The sequence below is a fragment of the Zootoca vivipara genome, chromosome 6 (genome assembly GCF_965207765.1).
Source record: "Zootoca vivipara chromosome 6, rZooViv2.hap1.1, whole genome shotgun sequence".
NCBI classification, from domain to species: domain Eukaryota; kingdom Metazoa; phylum Chordata; class Lepidosauria; order Squamata; family Lacertidae; genus Zootoca; species Zootoca vivipara.
Window position 1 is genome coordinate 37,632,304 of NC_142589.1, and position 9,040 is coordinate 37,641,343.

Genomic DNA, 9,040 nt, shown 5'->3' on the forward strand with positions numbered 1-9,040 from the left:
ATGGTTTTCCCAGTAGTGATGTATGGAAGTGAGAGCTGGACCATAAAGAAGGCTGATCGCCGAAGAATTGATGCTTTTGAATTATGGTGCTGGAGGAGACTCTTGAGAGTCCCTTGGACTGCAAGAAGATCAAACCTATCCATTCTTAGGGAAATCAGCCCTGAGTGCTCACTGGAAGGACAGATCATGAAGCCGAGGCTCCAATACTTTGGCCACCTCATGAGAAGAGAAGACTCCCTGGAAAAGACCCTGATGTTGGGAAAGACGAGGAGAAGGGGACGACAGAGGACGAGATGGTTGGACAGTGTTCTTGAAGCTACCAACATGAGTCTGACCAAACTGCGGGAGGCAGTGGAAGACAGGAGTGCCTGGTGTGCTCTGGTCCATGGGGTCACAAAGAGTCGGACACGACTAAACAACAACAACAATGCAATGCTATGTGGGTATAGGACAGAAAGGGGGCAGAGAACCATTTTCAGGCTTGCTCAAGCAACATAGTCCTGAATTTTGGTCCTGCCTCCTGATTTGTCCTTTGTTCTAGACTTGTAAAGGAACCCATGGAGCAAGGCAGAACGAGCAACTTGCTCGCACAAAGCCTAGTGGTGGCCCGGATACTTTTGAGCCATGCCTCCAATCTACCTCTCCTAGGCCACACTTCCATTGTGATAACAGCAGTCCTCAAAGGGCCAACCCTCCAGTCTGCATGTGGGCACTTCTCCTGTGCTTCCTTGGGTTTTATGGCTCCCTGGTTATTGGGGGTGATAAGAGTTGTAGTCCAGTGACATCTGATGTCCCAGCCCCCACTGGTGAATTCAGTGCTCAGACTCTCAATTCATTTTTTGGCAAAGGCTTTAATGCACAAGTCACATGAGTCAGGGTACAAAACATTCAGAGGCCTTGGGCAAAGAAGGACAACCTTAAAGGCTCCATGGCAGTGGTAAGTGATGCAAGACTCATCCCTCCTGCTCTGCCCATTGATCATTCAACAAAAGAGTTGTGGTACTTCCCCATGATTTTCCTTTTCAGCTGCACATTGGAATTTCTTCGAAAGAATGGAGTAGGGGTGTTTGCCAGTGCTGTACCCCAAACAAGGCTTACTTATGCTTAGGTAATACTATTCTCCCAATTAGGTACAACTTTAAAAGAGAGAGAGAGAATATATGATTAAATGGGGCCAAGACTTGGGGAAATCAATCCCAATACAAAAGTGGGAGAATTTATGGAAACGTGACTCAAATTTTACACCCAATTATGACCTGAAAGAGAACATTTTAAAAATGCAAAATAGATGGCACCTGACACCGTTAAAATTGTCAAAAATTTATCCAGGGGTCAGTAATTTATGCTGGAGGTGCAATAAAGAAATCGGTTCATTTATCCATATGTGGTGGAACTGCAGTATAATTAAGGGCTTTTGGGAGATGCTATACAAGGAGTTAAAAAATATATTGAAATACTCCATTAAGAAACGCCCGGAAATGTTTCTTCTGGGAATGTTACCGGAAGATGTTAAACCGAATGATAGGTGTATAATAAGTTATGCAGTAGCAGCCGCTAGGCTGTTAGTTGCAAAAAATTGGAAAACCTCAGAAATTCCCAGCAGAGAGGAGTGGCAAATCAAGGTACTCCAATATTACAGATTAGCGACGAAATATGAAGTACTCAAAGGAACAAATTTAGAAAAAATTATTAAAATTTGGAAACCATTTATCAATTACATTAAAGACAAAATAGAAAAGCCAAATCTTATCTCAGATATCTAAAGATTCTATCATTAGCATAATTGCAGAAGAATTTTATTCATATATGATATTGACAGTATGTGCAACAAGAATTGTAGTATGTAATTTCTATATGGAAAACAGGGAGAAGCCCAGTACAGGATGGGAAGTGTTTGGGGAGGAGCAGTAGGGAGGGATAAGAGGGGGGGGGGAGTTTGGGAGGGCATGGGGGGAAACCAACAATTATGTAACACCTGTATTGTTGTTGTTGTATATTTTTTAATTGTTTGTACATTTTTTGAAACTAATAAAGATATTTTTATTAGAGAGAGAGAGAGAGAGAGAGAGAGAGAGATTATTCTGGTTCCGAAACTCAGGATTTTAAAGATTGGTAGGATATTTGGCTGGGTCTGCAAAAAGGAAATGTAGGGAAAGGAAAGCATCCGTGAAGTGGGTGTGCAGCAGCTTGGATGACAGGATGCACAGAATATAAGCTATGGATGAGGAACGGGGGGGCTTGGAGGGCATTGAATCCACCAGAACCTCTTGGTGGATTCGAAGTCATGATCTGATATTGCCAAGCTGCCTTCTTAATTAGGGTGAGAAGGGGATTAGAATTTTGCTTTCCCTAAATTCTATGCCAAATTCTCCCATCGATCTCCAACTCTTCACTGACATAATAAGTTCATGGACAGACCTAAACATGTATGCTAACCTTCATTAGTGACTATCATTCTCTCTTCATTGTCTGATTTTTTCCCCTGAGTTAGTGCTGAACCCCTCACTTTAATGCTGGAGGTGTGGGTGGTGGAATGTGAAATTGTGATTGCCCTTCACATATTTATCAGCACTCTTCTATTCTGTTTTTTCTAATTGTGCAAAAGGCCACAAATGGAGCAAACAAAACTTTCCAAGAAAGAGAACATTAAAGGGCAAAAGACAGGTATACCCATCTGATCCTTTATTCATATGGAAAGTACTGACACCAGACTCTCACTAGCATTGTGAAGGATGAAAGCACAGCTTAATGGAAGATCACAGGGAGCTTGCAGCACCACACCTCTTGAAAAGGCAGCTCTGTGGGTTGCTGTCCATGGTACTGGAGGCTTAAGAGTTTTTCTAGACCACTGTTTTAACTGTGCATTAAGTCAACATACATCACCAGCATTATTTATTATTTGTAAAAGCGCCCAATATGTGCTAGGTGCTGTACAGAAATATAGGGCACAAGCCACACTCTTTAAAAACTAAGAGACAAAAGGAGAGTGGAGTTAAAGGGGGGGCACTCATTGGGAGGGAATGAAAGTAGTTATATAATTTTTTTTAAAGAGGGGGTACACATCTATTGTACCCTTTTCATAGTTAGCACACTTAATGCAGGGAGGAAACCACTTCTTCAAGCACTCTTAAAAAACAGAACTAGCACACTAGCATTTAATCACTGCCTCTGTTTTTCCTGAAGGGCGATGCAAAAAGGTCTCCTTTACCATGGCTGTGGAAACTCTGAGTTTGATTCTTTATTGAATCTATAGCCCCCTGCCCTTAGCCAAAAAGGACAGCTTGTGGAAATCAATATTAAGGCTGCCTCTGCACTCAAGACTTATAGTCTGAAAAGATATGACATATAAGGGAAAGGGGATTAGGACGAAGGGGGATAAAGCAAGCTCAAATAAAAGTTGTCAAGACACAGTTCCTATAATGCAGTTAAGAGCAGCAACTCTGCACCCCTGCCAGTGGTGGTTCTGGGTGTCTTACCCTGGATACAGAGTGGTTTACCCCACCCCCACCCTGGAAGCTGTCTCTTCCCCGAGGATCTGGTAGCAGAGCAGGTGAAAGTGTCCAGACCAGCTCCTATCACAGAGCCTGAGTCTTGTGGCTGAGTGGTAGAGCATCTGCTTGTATGCAGAATGTCCCAGTTTCAATCTCTGGCATCTCCAGATAGGTCAAGGGGGGGGGTCTTGTCATCTGGTCAGCCCAGAATCTCCCTATACATTGCCCTGGAGAGGTCACTTCATGCACTGTGATTCTCTAGCAGTCTGACTTCACACTCAGAGATGCATCCACTGTCTCCTGAGACAGATGGATGCCAGCAACCTTTTCCTGTTCCATTAACTTGGAGAGGATCCTGTGTGTGTCATTGTGTCTTAGGTTTGGGGTGGATTGATGCTGGTAGTAAGAGATCTGTCAGCAGGGTTTAAAGGTATCCTAAAATGCAGGTGTTTCAGATGTGCACTTCTATACATGATGTGGGGATGCCACACAGAGAAAGCGAGAACAGCAGAGGCAGAAAAATCTCTATTTTCGTTTGTACGTAGCTCAACAGCCTACCACATCTACCGGGAAGGAAATTTAGCATGCAGTAATTTTTGTATGCATTGTTTTTGGGCTTGCTTGGCAGTTCTTTCTCCAAGGTATGAGAGGCAGGTCCATTTCCTGAGGGTAATATTTGGTGCAGGAAAGGAAAACAACAACAGACCATCCACCTTTACGTCAAGAAAGGAAGAAAAACCCTGTAAATGGATCAGCTCAGCTTACAAAAGAAAATGCATTCTGCATCACAAATTGAAATGCTGTTGGGTTTGAACAGAAATAAGCACACCGTACCGCTAGCTGGCTATTTCCTCTCCTCTGCCTTTTGTCCTATTATCTCCCCTCCACCCACCCAGAATCTTGGCGCCCCCTGCTAAGCTTTGCATGGAAATGGCATTGTAGCTCTGAAAGCACAAGAGTTGAAAGTGCATCTGATGGCTTCTTGCACTTTTCAACAACAGGAAAAATGCTTTTCATCACCCCATCTCATCTTCCTCAATAGAGTTAAAGTTCTGAAGAGACCTTTATTTGGACTGTGCCATAAAAAGCATTGAAAGCTTTCCTATTCTGCAGCTTTTGAATTGTGTACCAGTCCTGCTGCTGCAGCAGTGTGTGTGTGTGTTTGTGTTTGTCTTCAATATTTGAACAAGCATGTCAATAAACAGCAGGCAGCTTTCCTTTTGTTGTTCTGGTACACAGGTCCTTTGTCTACATTAATTACTTAAGCACAGTTGGAAAATGGGAAGGGCAGCATGAAAAAGTCAGGATTATGTTCCCCCCACCAAGAAAAGCAGGGGAAATGGGGGAAGGGAAAGTAGGGGGAACAAGGAATCTCTTATTTTATTTTTACTTCTTCTGCAAGCAGAGACTCCCCCAACAGTGAACAGAAGAAATTAATTCGTCTAGACAGATCTGTGCACTTAAGAGCATAAAACAATGCAGGACTCAGGCTTATCTGGTCAACCTGCTACCATCCCAGAGGCAGAATTATGCACCCACCTGCCGGATCAACTCAAGCAAACCAGACATTGCTGTGGTGCAAGCAAAGAACTGTTGAGTGGGAGAAAGAAGCTGATGGAGCAAATAGCTGCCGGTGTCTGGAGGAAGTGAATCAACAGAAAAAGACACTTTCTACAAGAAAAGTCTCTTCTGACCAGCAGCAGATTACTAGTGTTTCAGGCAGAAGTCTTCCATGTCATTTGCTACCCAATGATTTTTTGCACCAGGGAACTGAACACAGGATCTTCTGGATGCAGAGCAGACACTCTGCCACTCAGCCAAGGTTCCTTCTCAGGAAAAAAACATTGCTCTATGCCAAGTTAGCAAAGGGCAACAGAGAGGTGGCCAAAGGGGGAAGGTCAGCTGGCAAACCTAGAGAGAAATACCTTGTTCAACCCCTTAAAACAGGCACCCCCAAACTGTGGCCCTCCAGATGTTTTGGCCTACAATTTCCATGATCCCTAGCTAACAGGACCAGTGGTCGGGGAAGATGGGAATTGTAGTCCAAAACATCTGGAGGGCCGAAGTTTGGGGATGCCTGCCTTAAAAAGTCTTCAACAACTTGGTGTCCTAATGATCAGTGGGAAGATGGATAAATACTTCACAAGCAAATCAGGATGAAAACAGGAGGAATGCTCATTGCCCTACAACTGCCCCTTTAAACAAAGCAGAAACAACCTAGCCTCTGCGTAGGCTTTGTGCAAGCAAATCTGGATGAACGCTCAGAAAGCAGGTCACCTGGGAGAAGCCCCATGCCCAGATGAGCAGCAACTCACATGGTAAAGCTCTCCATGGACTAAACCTACCCATGCGGGCAAGGAAGAGGCGACATGATAGAAGTGTATAAAACTATGCCTAGCCTTGAGAAACTGGATAGAGACACAGCACATGGTTCAACTGCGGAATTTGCTCCCAGAAGGTATAATGATACCCACCAACTTATTTAGGTTGAGAAGGGGGTTAGACAAATTCATGGAGGATAAGGCTATCAAGGGCTACTAGGTGAAGGCTGTGTGTTTACCTCCACTGGCAGAAGCAGTATGCCTTGGAATACCAGTTGCTGGAAACCACAGGAATACTGTTGCATCCAGGTCCTGCCTGCAGGCTTCCTAAAGGTTAGGCACTGTGAGAATAGGATGCTGTACTAGATGAGCCATTGGCCTGCTCCAGCAGGGCTCTTCTTGTGTTCTTTTGTCTCTTAAGGGCAGGGGCTCTAACCCCAAGTGCTTATCCCAACTGCAATCTGAAGTGCTACCCTCCTGAGAGGCTGCTCAGACGGATCAGGGCTCTCCTTCCCAACAGAAGCTGAAGCAAGCACCTGACAGCATTGCTTTTGGAAGGAGAAATGGCTGGATTTCAGCCCTGGGACTCTCTGAATACCTGCGCTCTGACCTAGAACATCACAGGAGGAGAATAGAGAGAGGCCACACCTTGATGTTGCAACAATGGAATTAAAGGACTACATTTCTGGATGAGATGACGCAAAGGCAGTCTCGAACTTTGGCAACCTCTCTGTTGTTAGTGTCAGCTAATCCCAGAGAAGAAGTGGGTGATCCAGACGTCTCGTTCCCGATTGCCAGAATATGAGCCAGTCTGCCCACGGATATGTATTTGTTCTTTCCATTGCTAAATCTGGTTGCTAAGTCCTTTGAGAACCCCTCCCGCAGTCATGAGTCACATGTGTTGAGTCGGTGCTGTTGGGTGCTCTGGAGCATCCAGACCCCGAGATGAGCTGGCAACAGAGGCTTCGCATGAGGCAGGCTGCAGCCTGTGCCCATCTGGAGCCATGCTGGCAACAGGAAGCAGCATGAGCAAGCTCTTGTTAGGGGGAAGAGGAAGAGTGGCAGCAGAAATCCTGCTCTAATCAATGGCCCACCTCATCTGCTGCAAAGCATAAGAAGCCCCTGGCTGCTGGATCAGACCAAAGGCTCATTTCTAGCCCCCTGCACAATCTTTGCAGGTGTCTTCAGCAGCATATTATGGATGCTTATACTGGACCATTCGACCATCATTCCCCTTCATTCATGGTTCGGGGTCCCCTAACATCTCTTCAGCACAGTTCCCTGAATTCTTAGCAGGACGCCATGACTGCTTAAAATGGAATCATGGTACCTTAAAAGTATGATGTGAATATGGCCCTGGTCACAGTCTTTTCCACGATGGTGAGATGTTCTCAATTTCTATTTTAGCTATTATTTCTCAGTTTGCACCTATACCTATTAAATTGTACATGCACCCTCTCCTGTCCCCTCCTTTTGCATATGTGTAAGTAGATATTTTGCACATGGAATTGCCTTACAGTAAGTTGGGCCATTGGCCCATCTGGGCCAGCACTGTCTCCTCTGATTGGCAGGGCCTCTCCAGGGTCTGGGGGCAGACAAAAGGCCCCTCTTTCCCAGCCTTCCTCTTGAGCGGTGCTAGGGATTGAACCTGGGACCTTCTGCACTCAAAGCATGTGCTCCACCACTTTGATATGGCCTGATTCTATTCAATCTTCTTTTTAAAGGAAAATGGGGGAGAGAGATAGCGAGCCTTCAACTCCACACCCCTCCCCTTGCCCTCCAGGTGATGGTCTAATGAGAGTAATCAATTTGGCAGGAGAGCTTTGGCTAATCTGCCCGTCTCGCTCCTGCCATCCGTGTAAAGTTGTATGGTGTGCACAGCCGAAGCCACTGGGAGCAGCAAAAAAATGGCAATGCTACAGTGGCCTAATCAAGGCCCAAATTAGTGAGACAGCAGAGCCCTGCTGGGACAGCAGCAAGAGCAGCAGCAGCAGCAGCTGGGCTGCAGGTCCCTTGTTGTGACAGGATTGGAATGGCAATCAAATGGCAGGGGTGGGGGAGAGAGGAGAGTGAGGGGCATAGCTGCCAAGTTTTTCCTTTTCTCGCGAGGAAGCCTATTCAGCATAAGGGAAAATCCCTTTAAAAAAGGGATAACTTGGCAGCTATGGTGAGGGGGAAGGGGAAAGGGTGTGGCCAGGATCAAAGCTGAGCAGAGGGGAGGGAAGCCAGCCAAGAGGGAAGTGTCCCACCCCATTTTTTAAAAATGAATTTTCTTTTTTAATGCTTTTTATTGATTTTCTTACATGGTAAAGATTATACATTCCAAATAAAATACAAAAGAAACAACAAATTATCAAATATGTATAAATCCTTAAATTCCTAAAGAAGACTTGTATTATTTAATTCACAATTTCTTAATTTCTCCATATGACTTCCAATCATCTCACTGAGGGTTCATCCTCCCCACCCCCACCCATTTTTATTATCACTGCTTCAATATTCCTTATCTCCATTTCTTTCTTTTATTTTATCTCATGTATTCTTTATCTAACTTACAGATTGCAGAGTTTAGTCAAAGCATGTCCAGGTTTTCAGTTGTGGACAATGTTTAATTAAATATTATTTTAATTATATTCTAATCTACAGCTATCAGTCTGTCAATCACCCACTCCCTCCACACTTCTGAGTAATACCTCCTCCCCCCACCTGACTATATATAAGCGTCTGGGGACTTCTGCTTCAGTGTATCTGAAGAAGTGTGCATGCACACGAAAGCTCATACCTATGACAAACTTAGTTGGTGTCTAAGGTGCTGCTGGAAGGGATATTTTTTATTTTGTTCCGATTCAGGGAAGTCATAGTACCACTCTATTTTGCCTTGGTCAGACCACACCTGCAGTACTGTGTCCAGTTCTGGGCATCACAATTTAAGAAGGATGTTGACAAGCTTGGAACGTGTGCCGAGAAGGGCAACCAAGATGATCAAGGGTCTGGAAACCAAGCCTCACAAGGAAGAGTTGAGGGATTTGGGTATTTTTAGCCTTGAGAATACTGTATTGGAAGGGCTGTCGCATGGAAGATGAAGCAAGCTAAACCAATGAATTCAAATTACAAGGACGAATATTAGGAATGGGCTACCTCAGAAGGCCATGGACTCTCCTTCATTGGCAGTTTTTAAGCAGAGGTTGGATGGCCATGTCATGGATTCTTCAGCTGCGCTTGCTGCCT